The following is an 18,787-nucleotide window of genomic DNA, read 5'->3' on the forward strand; positions in this document are numbered from 1 at the left end:
GCGTGATTGGCTGGTCATGTCATGTGACGGGCTAGGGATTCCCCAGAGTCAGGATGAGTCACCCAGTGGTGAATGGGGAGATCAGCAGCTAGATGGGTGGGAGGAGTACACCTGGGTCCTGAATAGGGCAGGGTTTTCCACACACAATGCTGGCTCCGCCCCCTGTGGTGCGACTGACGACCCTAGCCCTGCCAGTGAATAGAGGGAGGGGCTGAGCACATCAAGGGTGCTCCCCAACCAGCTGCGACTGGTTTTCCCCCTCACCCTGAACCCAGAACAAAGGGTTTGACTGTATAAAAATGGGGCTGTGTCCCCACAGAAACTGTTCTCTGCCAGGATCTTGCCTGAGGGGGGCTGCTGCTGCTGCTGGACCAGAGGACCGCCACCTGGACTACCTCCCTGCCTGGAGGCCCAGTGAGCTGGCTCTGGGTCCAGCCTTGCCCCCCACCCCTGCCCTGCTGCATGCAGGGAAGAACTTTGCTGGACTTTGTGGTGCTTTTTATGCTTTAGCGCTGAGAGCGCTTTCACTTTTGATCCCTAGCGCTAGGAGCGCTTTATTTCTGCTAGCCGGTGCCCACCCGGCGTTTGCCCCGTTTCTGCCGATTCTAGAGTCTCCTGGCAGGTGCCCACCCTGCCAGGGACATTGCTGTAACTGTAAGCGGGTGCCCACCCCGCGGAACATTGTTCTATTATCCCGAGGGAGCCTACCCCTCTGGTTGCCGAGTTGTAGAATCACCGCCGCGGCCGGGCTTGTAGGAAGTCAGGCAGGCCGGGGGCGGGACTCCGGGACAACCGGAACAGGAAACAGGAGGGCGGGAGCCTACCCCGCCTCCCTCCGACGACTCACGGCTAATTCCGAGCCCCGGAGCAGGCAGGAGCCTACCCTGCACCCCGGGGCACTCTAGCAGAGAAGCGCCGTGTCCCCTCCAGGCAGGAGCCCACCCCGCGCTGGATCTTGAAGAGTCCCGGTGAGTGAGGAAGGGGCCCGGGTGTGAGATAGGAGCAGCGCGAGGCTCCCATCTGCTAGGGAAGCCCCGCGCCACTGGTCCGGCTGGGAGAGGCAGCGAGGAGAGGAGTCCTGCCGAGCCCCGGTGAGTAAGGGGGGGGGACGGGGTCGCTCCCACGCCAGCGCCTGAGACCTGCCTGAGTCCCCCAAGCGGGACTCCAACGTGTAACGGGGCACTTTGTTCAGATCGCCCTGCGGCCCCAACGAAGGGACATTACTGGTTCCAGAGCGCGAGGCGCTCCAACGGTTGGGGCATATTCGTTTTCCGAGCCCACGAGGCTCCAAAGAGGCGCATGGTTCTCGAGCCACAGAGGCTCCAACGAAGGGGCATATTACTATTTAGAGCCTGCGAGGATCAAGGAGCACATTATTGTTTAGAGCCTGCGAGGCTCGAGGGGCACGTTATTGATTCAGAGCCCAGACAGGCTCCAACGACTCCCATAAGTGTTCTAAGGGCCCCGAGGTGCCCAGGCCCCAGTCCCTACAGCTGCCCAGCACTTAGTGGGCAGCTGCAACGTTTAGGTTGTGCAGGGAGCGCCTGGCTTGCGCAGCCTGCGCAGTCGCGCCCTGACATTATTGGATTGGTCATTTCTGCACCCCTGAGAGGCCAGTTGGCCTGGGGGACAGTTTTTCTGTATTGTGCCCTCCCCTAGGGTACCTGGTGATTTTTATATATGTACTTTTGCGCCTGCGCAATGTCCTTATGATATTCTCCTTCCTAAACTGTGTTTATGCATTGGAGATTGTTTTACTAGTAGTAATTATGCTAGTGTGTTCTTGTTTCCTTTCCTGCACCTCTGAATGTGTTTATGCGTCATGTGCTTTACACCTCTAAATGTATTTTATGCATCCTGTGTTTATGTGCTTAGACCCCTACAGGTAGAGTGATACTTAGGTGGTTGTTTTTCTCGTAGGACAGGTGGTACTAGTGAGGTCCTAGTTCCCTGCGTGAAATTCCTAAAGGTGGTTAGGGTTGCGTAGGTGGTACTTTCTGATACCAGTAGTTACTGGTTGTGTGCTACATGGTCTATTTTTAGGGCTACAGTGATTGTATGTGCTATGTTCTCAAATATTATTCCTACGTTCTAAGTGCTATTTCTACGAAGTGCTAATTCCTGACAGTGGTCCATGTGGCCCTGTCCCCTGTATATATAATCCCTTGTGAATTTTGCCCGTGCCTGTTGGCACATTGTAAAGTGTGTGTTTTTATCTGATGTGTTGTGTATAATACAAAGGCTATTTTTATAGAATACCTTGTGTGGAGTTTCCTTTGTGGTGGGCCTTGGGTGTTGTTGCTGGGTGCGCGCGCAAATGCTTTACACATCGCCTCAGGGATAAGCCTGTCTGCTCGTGCCAAGCTACCAAGGGGGTGAGCAGGGGTTATCTTTGGCGTGTAACTTCCTTGCCCTGACTAGAGTGGTGGTTTCTGCCTGACATTGGCGCAAGCCTTAGCCAACCAGAAATCCCAGTTCTAACAACTGCTCTTTACAGAAACCTGTTTTTTTTGTTTGTTTTTAATTTGTTTATTGAATTTTACACAACAGCGTGTAAATACTTGTACATCAATAGACAAGCAAATGATTAGAGTGAAAAAAGGGGAGAAAAAAGAGAACCAACAAAAAAAGAATAGAGAAACAATCTAGGGCTTCACAACATTCATGGTAGTGAACATGTTTTTTTTCATACCATTCATCTACCATTTACAGTTAGAGTTTTTCGATACAGCACAGTAACATTTATATGTTCAGTGGTAAATAAAAAAGAATAGAGCAGCCTAACAGGGGGACAAAACAAAAACCCGGCCCCATTATTGACCAACTTGTGCGAAACACCTTTATCAATTGTTAACTTAACATCTGTTAGAACAACCAATATCCACTCCTGTCCACTATGTTTACATATAGACTCATCTGCTAGATCTATTGTCTGATATACATTGTTTGTATGGATGGTATGCAAGAGGCTCTATCTGGGCATATTTCTATACACATTTCAATCTATTCGCTCTGGATTCGCCAATAAGTAGTTCTTCAGAAGTTGCCATATGTTCTTGGGTCATGACGCAATCAGTTGCAGTGAGGTGTATATGTTACTTGTAGTATTACAATAAATCAGGTCCCTGACACATGACTTAACTGTTGGCACCTGAGTGCCCCGCCTGTGTATCGAAACCTGTCTCTTAGTCATAAGTTATGCAAGGGCAGCACATTGACGCATTCTGGCCTTCAGGGGTTTAACATACCCCAATAGGGCCATCAGTGGGGCGGGATGTAGCTCATAGTCAATCATCTGGGAGAAATGGCAAAATACCTCCCCCCAGTATGCCAAGATAGGGCTGCAGTTCCATGCCACGTTTACGAAGTCTGCCTGCTTATGTGCACATTAGGAACATTTGTGTGATTTAGTAGGATCCATTTTAGCGAATAAATACGGTGTGACATATGCTCTAAGCAAATAATTAAAATGCAGTAGTTTATGCCGCTGATTATATGAGACATATTGCATCTGTTCGCAACAATAGAGCCATGTTTTATCCAGCAGGAAGCCTCCTAAATCTCTTTCCCAGGCCACTTGAGCTCTTGCCCCAACCGCTGGTTGAAGTGCCAAAGATAAGTGATAAAGACAGAAGACAAGATGGGCCCCACTAGTCGCTGTGATTATTGATGTAAGCGGAGGGAAGTCTGTAGGCTCTTTTGGGCTGGTCGGCAGCGCTGCATGCATGGCATTTTGAAGTCTATGCAGAATAAGTGTATCCATATATGATGTGCCCCACCCTGCTATCAAGTCGTCAACAGTGCGCAACTGAGCATCGCAAAATAGATCGCCGGTAGTCAGCAGTCAATACTAAACTAGCGTCTGCTGAGTCAGCGTTTCTGTTGTTGGAGAAGCCATGGGTTATCTAACAATGGTATATGTAGGGAGTATAGGAGGTCCATGTTAAGATATCGTTGTAACTTGGTCTAGGCCCAGGAAGTGGTCTGTAGGGTCTGTATTTCTACTGGGTTTCTGGTCAGTCCACAAGGTAGAACAGCTGAGAGAGGGCAAAGCCGAGCCTGCGAGCATTTCGGCTTCAGGTATTGCAATTGAATATCTCAGTGGTACCAGTAATGGGCAAAGGGTATTTGCGCAATCAAATAGTATAAGTAAAAATGTGCGACAACGAATCCCCCGCGTTGGTATGGCATCCTTAAAGTCTGCCATCCGCAGTTGCCTACCAGCCCATATCAATCTAATAAGCAGCCCACAAAGGGTTTCAAAGAATTTATTTGAGGGGAATTTATTTGTGAGGTGAATGACCACGATTTTAATAGCGGCAATCCTGCCTGCAATCAAGAGGGGACGTTTAATCCATCGCTCGATTTGCACTGTTAATTTATCGATCGCAGGCCCATAGTTGAGATTAATAACTTCTGAAGAGTTTGGGTTAAAAAAATGCCCAAACATTTTAAAGGATCTGTGCACCAATGAAGTGGAAAGTCTACCACAAAAGGTGCAGTTGTCTGATTTAATGGAAAATGTTCTAATTTATTCCAATTTATGGTCTGCCCAGAGAACACTCAAAAGCGCACAACTTCTTGAAGGAAAGGGGGAAGGTTAACCTCCAGGTCTCTGAAGATTAGCATCATATCATCAGCATAAAAGGATGCAAGCAGCAGGCCCAGCTGAAATCTTAAGCCTTGTTGCAAATGCCGTTCCTGCAGCTGCTGTGCAAGGGGATCCATAGCTATAATAAATAGCAGGGGTGATAATGGCATCCCTGCCGGGTGCCACGCCTAAGCTGAAACTGCTTGTGAGCTCTCTGTTCACACGAAGCCTGGCTACTGAGTTGGTGTAAAGCAGGTGAACCAGGTTGGAGAAGCCAGGTGGGATTCCCAGTTTATGTAGCGTTGCATGTAAAAAGGTCCATTCCAGCTTGTCAAACGCTTTTTCAGCATCAAGTATAATTGCCGTCGCTATAAGTGTAGGGTCTATTTGGTTAAGAACCACAAATACTGCACGTAGATTGACCGACGTGGAACGACCTGGGACAAATCCAGCCTGAAATGGGCACACTATTTTATCCACCAGCAGGGACAGATGAGTGGCCTATAAGATGCGCACCAGTGCGGGGGCTTATCAGGTTAAAGCAAAAGTGTAATTATAGCTTTCCCCATGGTGGAGGGAAGAACCCCTTCCTCTAAAGCTTCCGCATATACCTCTAGAAGCCTGGGAGCCAGTATAGTTTTATATGCTTTGTAGAAATTGCCCATCAGCCCATCCGGACTGGGGGTGCAGGCTCCAGCCAGTTCGTCTGTACCCTGCACGATTTCATCCATATCTATGGGTGCTGCCAGAAACTCCAGCTGTCCCTCATCAATCCACACCATTGTGACCTCAGTAATGCAATCCACAAGTGCATCTCCTGAAGGGGGGTCACAGGAGGTATATAAGCAAGTATATTAGGTGAGAAAGGCAGAAGCAATATCTCTCCTACGTGTAAGCGATGTCCCATCTTCAAGTTCAAGTGGCGTGATATAGGACAATTGATATATTGAGGGTGGAGCAGTCTGACCAAGGCCCTCCCGTTCGCTCCCCCTCGCCGTATACCCGAGCCCTCGCATATTTACCAACATAGTTCACCTCCCGTTCAGCCAGTTTCTGAAATTCAGTTAGTTCTGTCATGCGCTCATGTGTGGTGGAGGAAGATACACCAATCTATGTACGCTCATCAATTCCCCGGAGCTTCCCCTCCTCAAGTTCTCTACTTATTTATTTATTTTATTCATGCATTGTTTTCTATAGCGCGAACATGACCCAAAAACGTGAGTGGCAGAGCGCTTTACAGTTCAACCCCATTCAATTTCAGATGATATCCCATTCTTTAACAACCACTACAGGGGATAGGTAACTTATAACAGTGGCATATTTTAAAAGTTACAATAGCACACAGTTAACAATACTAGACATCCGTAATACAATTCACTTCACACTTAATTTCAAAACAAAACACCTACTGAAAATGACTAGGAGTCCACAATGATTGTAGCATTGGATGACAAGTCCAGAACGACAGCGGATTGGTCAAGATACCCAACATTAAACCTCATTGCTATTGACGGGCGCAGGGCCTTAAAGATTCAAACCGTGCAGCTGGTAGACAGTAGAGCCTAATCAATGGAGGGAAACTGGCTTGCATAGACCCCCGTTAGATAGATCTGTGAATAAGCAGGTCTCTACTCCTGCTAACAGTCCCCTACTTGAATGACTGGATGTATTCGATCAAAGGATTGCCATTAGGTCTCGTGCATGGCCCTAGAACTGACCGCTGAATTGTTATGGGAGGAATTTACTCATCAGAAGGCCTGGGGAAACCCATCGAATCGAGGAGCGTAGATGATCCTTCTAATATGCGGTTGGTTTGAATTCCAAATTCTAGGTGCAACTCCCACGAACGCTCTATTATATGTTCTCTTCTTCCAGAAGAAAGCTGGTTTCAGGAGCGCAACACCCCACCCTGCTTAGCAATACACACTCCCCTAATATATATTTTAAAATCTTCCCAAAGGGTAGCCTGTTATTCCACTGTTCCGGTGTTGATGTGAAATATTCAGTAATAGCCTCCCTGACCTCACTCTGAAACACCTCATCGAGTAAAGCCTCAGAAGGGAAGTGCCAAGAAGCCAGGTGAGCGTGTAACATTAGGAATGTTCAATGTTAGAAGCACAGGTGAGTGATCAGATAATGTGCGTGAATGGTAGTCAACAGCAACAAAATTTAGTAGGAAACGGGATGAGAGATACCAATGGTCTATTCGGGACCAAGAGCAGTGTGAGACTGAGTAAAATGAATATTCATGGGTCATAGATTCCAAGCCTGCCAGGGTTCTTTAAGAAAGGAGTGTAATAATGAGATGAGTGTCTTTACTGCATGAGGTTTAGTGATTTATCCCACTCCTGTTGTATCCATAGAGGGGTCCAGTGTTAGATTGAAGTCCCCCCCCATAAATATGTAATCGATATCTAATTGAGTAATGTGTGTAGCTATGTCGTGGAAAAACTGAGAGGAGTCTACATTTGAGGCATATACATTTATAAGTAGGAGTGAGTGGATCATTCCCCATCTTGCCCGTGACCAGAAGATACTTACCCTCATTGTCTGTAATCACTTCCCAGGTTTTGAAAGTAACTGACTTATGAACTAATATGCACACTCCCCCAGAGTAGGTACAATAGCTAGCAAAGTAACGATTGTCTCCCCATGGTACTGAAAAGCGGTTGATTAGGCTGGGGCCATAGTGAGTTCCCTGCAAATAGACTACCTTAATGGCATGCCTGGCTACATAGGAAAATACTTGTTGCCCCTTCCATGGGTTAGAGAGCCCTCTAACTTTCCATGTGAGTATTTTCAGAAATAAGGTCCCATGGTTAGAACCAGGTGCAAGCATACATGTGAAGTTATGATGTGTGTATGTACAGATGAGTATGCATTGCATTCATGTGTATTCAGTAGCAGTGTCTGCGCCCTGTAGAAATTAACCTGTGAACCAACTTTTAAAGAGAAAAAAGCCCAAACCCCCACTCACATTGGACATGACAAAAAACGCATTCGGTAAATCCTCCCATGACTCTAATAAGAACCTACTAAATAAACTATAGGAGATCTCCCATGAGGGTAGGCATCACGCTTTGGAGCCCACCAATAAAAGTCTATATACCTGCAATTAGTTGTAACAGCCTCATATACTCGATATGCTATGGGTGTGTACCCTCCTTCCATCTGTCGCTATTAGAGTGGCAAGTACAAGGCCACAGATGGTCCTTAGCAGATTAAAGTTCGTATGGCATTCCATGTATGAGCTAGTGGTCCGATGGGGGGTTCATGAGCCCGCCGGCTCTTATTGGGACACTGATGTCTCCCTGCTACTTAAATTTGGGTCCAACATGGCTCAGTGTTTCTTCCAGATATTGGGGGCGTCATCTGGTAAATCATAGATTTGCGCCTTTCCATCAGTCTTAATACGGAGCCTCACAGGATACAGCATGGCATATCTTACGCTCGCCTTTTGTAACGTGCGCTTAAGGTCCGCAAATTTCCACCGCGCCTCCTGCACCGGTGGTGTAAAATCCGGAAACAGTGACAAAAATATGCCTTGATTGTAATAGTACCCTTTTCACAAGCTGCTCGGAGTGCCACCTCACGGTTGTGATAGTTGAGAAGTTGGCCAGAATAATTCTTGGCGGTACGCCCAGTACCGGGTGCCGGCCCAGTGATCTGTGAGCCTTCTCCACCATGAATGTCGAGGAGAAGGCCTCTCTGCTGAATAACTCCACTAATATTTTCTCGACATATCCAGCCATAGGGCCAGTATTCGTGGACTCGGGTACACCAGCAATGCATATATTCTGGTGTGATCAAGCCTCTCAATCCTCTGCCTTGGCTGCAACCCTCTTGAGCAGTCTCTCTGCTCTTTTGAACCTTTTATTAGTAGCAGGCTGCGCATCGCCAAGGTCCGATGTTCGTTGTTCCACTGCATCTATGCAAGTTACTTGCTGCTCGATGCAGCCATGCATATCTTTGAGCCAGGACATAAGTGTTTCTATCCGTGCATCGAATGACTTGAAATCGGCTGCCGCCATTATGGCGGCAGTTCCTTCCAGTGGGAGAGCCTCTGCTCCTGGGGGACCCTCCGTGTCTTCGCGCCTTGGTGTCTTGGCTGCGTCTAAAGAAAGCTGATGCTGTTTAGGGTCCATTTGTCCCATAATGGATCAGGGCAAAATCCAGTACTGTAGATGGAGACCAAGCAAAAAGGGTAGACAGCGCGTTCCTTGGCAGTGTCACCAGCAGCTTTCTGGGCTTAAACGTGCATGTTCTCAACAGGGGGTCTATGATTTCAGCCCCATTATGCCACAGTACCCAATTTCTGATTGAGCTCTGGTGTCTAAGGATAATGCGCCGAGATGCACTAGCAGACTGTGGGGAAAGCCACCCCTATGTTCATCTGTGCAGGGCCTCACTCACATATCCAATGCTAGGTTTCTGGCATATGCTCACTCCTGGTGGATATCAACGTGGCCCGTGTCCTTTACATCCAAACCAGGCAAGGAGAGGAAGGGGAGAGGAAGAGCGCCAACCTTGCGCTGTCTGCCAGGGCCTTCAAAGTCGGCAATAGTGCGTGTTATTTCTAGCGTTGTTGCATTCCATCCATTTTATTTCAGGCCCAAGTAAGGGGCACAACCCTTCGCGCGTGCAGGCAGTATTTCGGTAACCCGCTTCTACCTCCTTTTAATCCGTCCTAGCTCGGCGGATCCCGTTCCTTTCAGGCCTCAAAGCCCCATGGGACTCGAGAAGCAGCGCGCTGCAGCTCTGCTCGTCAGGTGCCACGCCCTCAGGCTCACCCGAGATCCCTGTTGTCTCAGGGCATACGAGCGTGCCTACCAGGTTGATTCCACTTCCAAAAGTCCTGACTCACTCGCTGTATTCGGGACATCAATGCTTGCCGCAGGTGCCTCCAAAAGGTTCATGGGACGTTGGAAGGCTGCGTAATGTTTCTGGCGGCTCCGGAACTTTACAGTCGGATGGCCATCTGCGTCGCCGGCCCGGCCACGCCCCCTCGAAACCTGTTATTCTAAGTTCAAAATATTTTATTGAAATTTTATAATGAACAGCAACAACATAGACATACAAAAATTATCAAATTCATTCCAATAGAAAAGAAAGTGGTCATATTCTTATAAACTTAAAAGGAGGGGGGGAAGGGAAACATCTAATAACAAATTATTGAGTAAGCAATAAATAGAGCTACTATGACATATTAACTAGTATAAAAATCGTAAAAAGCATTACAATACATAAACATACCCCTAAGATGCAAAATAGAAATCAACAGGAATCCAAAAAGAGTGATAGGAAATAGGATTATGATTAACCCCAGACAAAGATAATTGAGCACCTCTTCTTGTAAAGATAACCCAAGACCACCAAGCATGAACTGATAACTTAGAAACATCTTTCCAACAAAAGGTAATAGATTTTAACGCAGCAGAAATCAAAAAATCAAAAAGCCTACATTCAAGAGAACTTAGAGATTGTGATAATGTAACTGATTTGCAAATTAACATTTTATATGATAAGTCTTCATGTATATTTAACAATTTCTTAATAAAATCCCAAACTTCTGTCCAGAATTTTGCAATTAAAGGGCAATCAAAAAGCATATGTCGTAACGAACCAGGATGCAATTTACAATGCCAACAAGTGTCAGACTGAAGGAGTTTAGCCTGGAATAAACGTATTGGAGTCCATAAAGAATTAAATAAAATATAGGAATTGGTTTGATAAAGTGAGACAGGTAACCAACCAGAAATACTTCTAATCCATATAATTTCCCATGAATCATTAGACAATGTAAGTGAAAGTTCATTATTCCAGAAGGTTGCAATCATCGTTATGTTACTTCCTAACGTATTAGATCATTTTTTATATAAAATGGAAACACCATTAGCTTTCAGCGATATAGTTTGGATATACACGGATAGATCAGCTGTAACACTAGTCGGAATAGCTTGCGGAAAGGAATCTAAAATTGAATTAATTAAATATTCATATTTAATACGATCAGATTGGGTTAAACCAAACCTTGTTTGTAGATCCTCAAACGGTATAAAGGCATTGTTGGAATAAATGTCTTTAAGATAAAAAATACCCGCTTTGATCCACGAAAACCAAAATCTAATGTTCCTATTTAGTTTAATGATATTGCTATACCATAATGATAATTCAACAGTGTTATACATGGGGTATAGAAAAATAGAATCTAAATCATTAAAAACCAATTTAGTGGATTTGAGAACGATAGATTTATGAAAAACTGAGGAGGTGTTAGACATAGTTAACAGCGTTGGTAATGGGAACGGCTTCACCATAGATTTTTCAATTAGGAGCCAAGAAGGTGGATTATGTAAAGGGAAATGACTAAACCATATGGCACTTTGTTTTAAAATAAAAGCTTTGTGATAAAGAAAAAAATCTGGGATACCAAATCCAGCATTACATTTAGACATTTTTAATTTTTTATAACTAATGCGAGGTGATTTGTTATTCCAAAGAAATTTGGAGAGAAGTTTATCAATATCTTTATAAAATTTTAATGGGAACTGAGTGGGAATCATGGAAAGAGTATAAAATATTTTTGGAGCAATATTCATTTTAATAGATTCCAGTCTACCCCACCATGAAAGATGTAGCAATGCCCATTTAGACGTTTTATCTTTAATATAATCTAAGACAAAATTACAGTTTAAAGTCAATGTAGATTTTATAGATGAGGAAAATAAAATACCAAGATATTTTAATTTAGTCTTTTGCCAAACAATTTCATTCATAGGTATCATATCAGGAGTACAATAAATGTTTAAAGGGAAAAATTCAGTTTTATTAGTGTTTAATTTATAGCCAGACACCATAGAATATTTTGTTATAATCTCTAATAAAGAAGGAAATGAGGATAAGGGGTCACTAATAAATAAAAGTACATCATCAGCATACGCTAAAGTTTTAATAATAATCTCATTAATAATAATTCCTTTAATGTTATCACATTTTCTTATAGATGTAAGGAAAGGTTCAATGCCAATTAAAAACAGTAGCGGGGAAAGGGGACATCCTTGTCTAGTACCTCTAAAAAGGGAAAATTGATTTGAAATTTGGCCATTAATAAATAGACGAGCAGTAGGAGCACAATATAGAGCTGAAATCATACGAATAAAATTATCGCCAAAGTTAAAAGATGATAAAGCATGGAATAAAAATTGCCAATGCAATTTATCAAAGGCTTTTTCAGCATCCAGAGCCATAATTCCTGAAGGAGTAGTTAACGTAAGACCCTGTTCAATGACATGTAATAAAGTTCTTGTATTATTTGCAGAGTGTCTATTCTTCATAAAACCAGATTGATCCGAATGTATAATAGAGTCTAGTACAGGGGATAATCGTGTGGCTAATATTTTGGCATATAATTTACAGTCTTGATTAATTAAAGAGATAGGGCGATAATTAGATACAAGGGTGGGGTCTTTATCAGGTTTGGGAAGAACGATAATTAAAGCTTCAGTAAAGGATCCTGAAGTAATTCCCGTAGAGCCAAATATTGTGAAAAGTTGAAATAATAAGGGTAAAAGATGGGATTGAAACTCTTTATAAAACTCCGCCGGGATACCATCAGGACCCGGAGATTTATTTTTTTTTAAGAGATTTTATAGCGGTTAAAATTTCCTCCTTAGTAATTGGAGAGTCAAGCCCCATTTTATCTGATGGAGAAATTTTAGGAAGACCACATGAAGATAAAAAAGAATCAACTAAAGATTCATTATGAAACTCAGGTTTATCATATAACTTAGAGTAAAAATCCAAAAATTCATTCACAATATCTTTATGAGATAAAGCAATTTTACCATTGGATCCATGAATAGAAGTAATTTGAGTTTTATCCTTTTTGATACGTAAGTAATTCGCTAACAATCTTCCAGATCTGTTTGCATTAAAACTAAATTTAGCTTTGGCCTTAGAAATCTGAACACCAGCTCTATTACTAAGAATTGTATTAAATTCATATCGAAGCTTTTGCAACTTACTTCTATATTGAGGGTCATTAGACGAAATAAAAAGTCGTTCATATTCCGCTATTTACTTTTCTAGCTTTTTAATATTTGCATTAAAGGTCTTATTTTCGTGAGCCATAATAGAAATAGTAACCCCTCTAATATAAGCTTTAAAAGCATCCCATCTATTAACCAATGAAGTAGTACCTTCAGGGTTAAATTGAAAAAAATCATGAATGGCAGAGAGGAGCTTTGGTTTATTAAGTTCATTGAGAGCTATACCAGAATTCATTCTCCATCTAGGCTGGTTAGTAAAGGTTGAATTTAAATTTAAAATACAAGAAACCATAGCATGGTCAGAGACATCAATGTTGCCAATCCTGGGGTTACTAACACAGTTGATCAGCTGTTTCGAAACTAATATATAATCGATCCTAGAATGAGAATTATGTGGGTTAGAAAAAAAAGTAAAACATTTTTCTGTAGGGAAGTGTAACCGCCAAATAACAACTAACTTAGTGGTTTGAAGAAATAATTTAAAAACAAAATAAACCTTAGGGGGGTGGAATTTAGTACGAGATATTCTATCTAATAAAGGATCAGATATGACATTAAAATCACCTGCAACAATTAAAGGTACATTACCAATTTTTACAACCTCCGTTGATAGAGTAGCCCAAAAAACAGGGTCATCTGCAGTAGGGCCATAAACATTTAATAAAAATAAGATAGAATCATGAACTTTAACCTTAACAATTAAATATCTCCCATCCGTATCTGTAATTTTGCTCAAAACTTGACAATGTGTTTTTTTCGCACATAATATAGCTACACCATTTTTCTTGCCATTAGCAGGAGAAGAAACAATATTATCAACCCATTTTTTCTTCATATAGTTTAAAATTTTATCATCTATATGAGTTTCTTGTAAAAAACAAAAATCAGCTTTGGAACTACCCAAATAATCCAAAATTTTTGTACGTTTCACAGGATGGCGTAAACCTTTAACATTCAGTGACACTACTTTAATATTAGCCATGACAAAATAAAAAGAGAGAAGGGTTAGAAATAAGAAGGTCAGAAAAAGACACAAATGTTAAGAAGAAAGTAGCTCCAAAACACACAAAAGGGAATGGAAGAAATAAAACATAGCAAAAAAGACAAACAAAACACATAAATATGAAGATTGGGACGCACACACGCTCTACAAGCATGGCCAGAAACCGCTGGAGCCCAGAATATTATGAGATATATAAATCTGTCAAAGAAGATCATACATGAAAGAATCAAGTGATAGGACCCTGAGTGTCCATAGTTTGCTGTACTTGCTGATCCAGAAATTGTCGTAGATCTTCAGGACGCTGAAAGGATTTTGAAAAATTATCTTTCCAAATGCGCATAGTTGAAGGGTCAAAAAGGCCATATTGATATCCAAGGCTTCTCAATCGTGGGCGAAGATCAGTAAATCCCTTACGTGTTGCAACAGTTTCCTTGGCAAAATCTTGATGAATAAAGATTTTGTGACCATTGACCAACAATGAAGGAATTTCTCTAGCTGCTTTTCTGATCAGAACCAAATGATGGTGACGGAGAACTTTAAATATCATTTGTCTAGGCTTGCTATGTTGAGGATTGCGACGTGAAGGAATTCTATGAGCCTTATCGATTTCAAATTTTTCTGGAAATTTGACATTTAAAAGACCAGGAAGTAAGTTCTCTAAGTATAGTCGACAGTTAGATCCCTCAACCTCTTCTGGTAAATTAAATATGCGAAGGTTGTATTGTCTATTGCGATTTTCCATGTCCAAAAGTTGTGAGCACAGAGGTGATATTTTCGCCACAAGTGGAGTAAAAGCGTCGACTTTAACTTTATTGTCTTGTATTTTAATTGAGTTGTCTGAGATTTTCATCGACATACTCGCCATTTCCTTTCGTACATTTTTTATTTCAGTCGCAATAGTTTCTGTATTAGCACGAAGAGCCTGAATTTCCTCCAAAATTAAAGAAAGCGAGGGTTCAGATGACTCCACCACCTTTGATTTTATTGGGGGCGGTGAAATCTGCTGTTTTCTTTTATTTTTATTATCCATTTTTGAGAAAAGATAATAAAATTTGAATAAAAATGAATAGATTATGAGTAAAAAAAGCGAAAAGAAGCAAAGCAATCCTCCAAAATACTGGTGCTGCAGCTAAACTGGACTAGGGGTGTGGCTAGGCCCAAGCCAGGCCCTTTCCTGAAGTATGCTCCGCCCCCCTGACAGACTAACCAGGCAGTCCCTCAATGCAGAGCTCGGAGCAGGAACCAGGGAGCCAGAAACACGACTTCCCACGATGAAAACGGCCTGAAACCGCTTCACAATGCTGGTAAGCCTGTAATGTTAGCAGCGACCTCCTTTAAAAAAAAATTTTGACAGACATTCGGCGTTTTATGTAGAAAAACGGGCGAAAACGCGGAGGAGCTCACCGGGTGGCGGCCATCTTGATTTGCGCGCTCGCGCGTCTCCGAAACCTGTTATTCTAACATTGGCGGAACTAGGTCTAACTTAGGTGTGACTCCGTGTTGAATTTCAATGTGACTATATTTTTGATTTCTCACCGACTTCACACTCCACAAAATGTGCACAAATGGAATGCTTTGTTATGATGTGGTGTTCTTGGTGAACTCGAGAAATATTCTGTCAAAATGCATCTGTTCAAGGACCTTCCTGCCTATATCCAGAGAGTTTATTTATTTAATAAGTCTGTCATTGTTTTGTGTGTAATTAGATTTGTACTGTCACATCTCATAAAATTAAGTTTAAAGGAAACTCATTATTATTTATTAGGGGATGGGTTTAGAATGGTGTTCAGTAGTGTTGCATTATATTCAGAATTGTGATTCTCGGAGCCTGTTACATTTGAATCATCTTATGCTGATTGTGTCATTTAATGTGCATTTTGCTATAAAAGAGGGCCCATTTTGGAGTAAAGGGAAAGTTACCTTCCCTGACTCTTAGAGAACAGAATCTTGTAAGCCTGACTCGTGCTTGAGACTTAAAATAATTCCGATAATTGCTCTTAGGTCTGACATCAATCAAACCTCCTACTGAGCATAATGCTAATTCTCTATATATGATTTCTTATGATTTTGACTGACTTTGAGACTAACCATATTTTGCCTTCTGTAATTAAATTAAATCTTTCAATAATCCTTCATGGTTTCTTTGACCTTGCTTGTAGATGCTTATTCAATTGATTATACTACTTGTTATATTGAAAGCTTTTACTTTTTTAGGGGCAATATCATATATTCTTGAAGATAACACAGTCTCTAATCCTGCGTAGGTACTTTATTTGATATTTTATGAGATTATCAAAGATAGCGTCAACACCAGGTTACTCCACAATTCTCTGCCTTTGTTGCCCTGTCTGCCTGGATGCTTTTTTTTAATGTCAAATAGCTTTTCTCGCTAATGAGTGATCCTTTACGGAGACCCTTAGCTTTCACATGCTATTCCTAACCATTAAGCAGCACAGTGGCTGAAGGAAGCAGTTGTCCTTACTTCTGGCAGCTTTCAAGAAAGATAAAGGTACGATCAAGTGATTAGAAAGTGCAATTGTTGCGTTCAGCTATTGACAGGACCTCATTTTGCTAGGGCGAACCAATCCAAGTGCATGTCTCCGGTTTGCTTGCGGAGACAATGTGTGTCTTTTTTGCTGAACTTCACTGACGTGGCAAATTGAAAACGTCGCTGGATTTCACCTATTTCACGTTTCATAAAATAATTTTCTTACCCACACACATCAGGCACAACACAGATCCAAAAGAGTAACTTGTTGGTCACTATCTAATGTATTTCGGCACTAAATAAACGTGTCTATTTTAAACTCATGTAACAGCAAGCACAAGGGCAACAGGCCACACGATATCTGGTGGACGAGTCCTCCAAACCCAAAAAGCATACTTTGATTCTGAAAATGCTTCTTGACCATGATCATCAAAGCAGGCACCATACAAATGCAACATACATGACATAAGCTAAGGTGATTTAAGGGAAGCAAAATAACCTGGGGTGAGATAAAATAAATAAAAGACTCAGTAAACATTTCACTGTAATCAGCAATTGTACAAATGTTGGTGGAGACGTCAGCAGCATCAATGCAATGTTCTAGTGTCAAGCCCTTACTTGTAGATTTGTGATTGGCTTTTGTGCTCGGCCTCTCCTTTCAGTGCCCTTTTAATTAACTGGAGACCAGCTTACATCTTGAGTCTTCTGCTAATATACACTTTAGGTTTACATTTATATTAAAAAAATCATAGAAATAGAAGTGAATAGAGACGTTTTTATGACAAAAAAGACCAGAGACTCAACCTTTTAAAGCCAAATCTCCATGAATGATATTGAGATAGTCTGTGTGTTAGAGATTGCCAAACATTCTCAATCTTTGCCAAAAGAAAGGAAAGTGTACTTGAGGGAAACAGCCAAGGAGGTTCCATAGAAACCATGAATGCTGCAGTGGGATAGATTCTGGAATCTATGTACCCGACCTTGCTGCTCTCGGGACCCTGGTTCTCCTCTATGACCTGGGGGATCATTCTCATCTGACCCGCCATGCCCATCGCCTGCTCGTCACCTAACTCATGGCTGCCAAGATTTCTATTCTGGGACATTGGTGCTATTCACAACTGCCGTCACATGAGCTAGGGCTCACGGCGATGTACAAGGCCGTGTCCTATGAGAAAATCATTTGTAATCTGATGGACAAGGCTGATCTTTTCCTTCTCATGTGGTCCTCCTTTTTACAAGATGACCCTCCCTGACTCGCCATGACCTTGACCCTGTCTCTTGATCTCTTTCACCACCGACCTTCACCCTGACGTTGTATCCACCGCCCACTCCTGTTGTACTCATATCTGAGCTCTGCCTAATCGACCCGCTGCCCCACCTCTCTTACTCCCTCTTACCCTCCCTGTTTCATGATTCTTCTCCCTCTCCCCTTCTCTTCCTTTTTTCACCCCTCCTTTTACAGTTTATCTCTTCCCCCTCCCCATTCATCTCCTTTTCCTTTCTTATTCATATGTTAATAATAATTGGCTTCAGTGTCCGTCTTGTGCCAACCAATTGTATTACACCATGGATCCCTGTTGGACTTGCATGTCCTCATATCTTTTGTTTGTTTTTTGTGCTTTATTCCTGCCAATAAAAACAACTTGCTACAACAACAACAAACAAACAAGAGGATACGTCCTTCACTTCCTATTACATTTCAGAGCTATGCCAACCGAAGGAAATATATACTTCATTTGAGAATTGAAGAACAGGACCAGAAATGCATTAATTGTGCTGTTTAGCCAAAGGCAGGTGTTATGTATAATTATGTGTCACCTTCATCCTAGTGTTGCATGAAAATAGGCAGTTTCAGACTGCATGCTATAATTGCCTACAGTTCCCATTTGTCAGGTTCTGCACAGCATTTACATGCATCCTGGAGTGCACCCTACATGACTACTGACAAACAGCAAACATTTGCAAAGTTAATTAGTCTTGTTTTATCAATGATTTGTGGTTGAGGCTATTTTGTCTTTACCACTGCCAGATACTTTTAAAATGTGCTAACACTGGCTAAGCCAACTGTAATGCCAGGACAGCCTAAAACTATAGAAACCAATCTTTTCATACATTTAAGATGGCTCCACTTTGCTATAATGTGTCAACGCATGCGGCGGCCATATTGACAGTAAGAAAACATTATCTATCATGCTGGTGCCCTTGTTGGATTACATCACGTCGCATCATACAACATGGTAGCAATCTTGAAAGGAAAGTATGTTGTATGGTAGAAAACACAGAACTGCCTGTTACCATGCACTCCAAGCAGCAACGTTAATGCATTTTGGCTATGTTTTTAATTTTTAACTTCAGTATTCAGGGGAATACATGTCCAGCCCAGCAGAATGAAATTTCATTTTGGATTACTGGAAACATTTATGAACAAGAAGTGGCATTTCCTCATTGAACTGTCACAGATATCAGTCCTGGCATTTATGGAAACATACCTCAACCATAGATCTTTATTGTCTATCCATACTAATGGATCTATGGCTAGGATTGAAATCTCCCTTACCCTGATGGTTGGCTGGGAGATTACACTGTTTGTGCCCGTTTTCAATTTTTAGCATTTTTCCCTGTAAGTTCACACTCCTGGCTACACTTGACCCCAGCTT

The 18,787-nt window shown here is 42.3% G+C and overlaps 1 protein-coding gene across 4 annotated transcripts in view; it reads right to left on the reverse strand.

The window, feature by feature from the left end:
- The window catches only part of MALRD1 (MAM and LDL receptor class A domain containing 1), a 2,533,556-nt gene that overhangs the window by 2,253,219 nt on the left and 261,550 nt on the right, over nucleotides 1-18,787 (reverse strand). The window lies entirely within an intron of this gene.

Source organism: Triturus cristatus, chromosome 10, assembly GCF_964204655.1.
Source record: "Triturus cristatus chromosome 10, aTriCri1.1, whole genome shotgun sequence".
Lineage (NCBI taxonomy): Eukaryota > Metazoa > Chordata > Amphibia > Caudata > Salamandridae > Triturus > Triturus cristatus.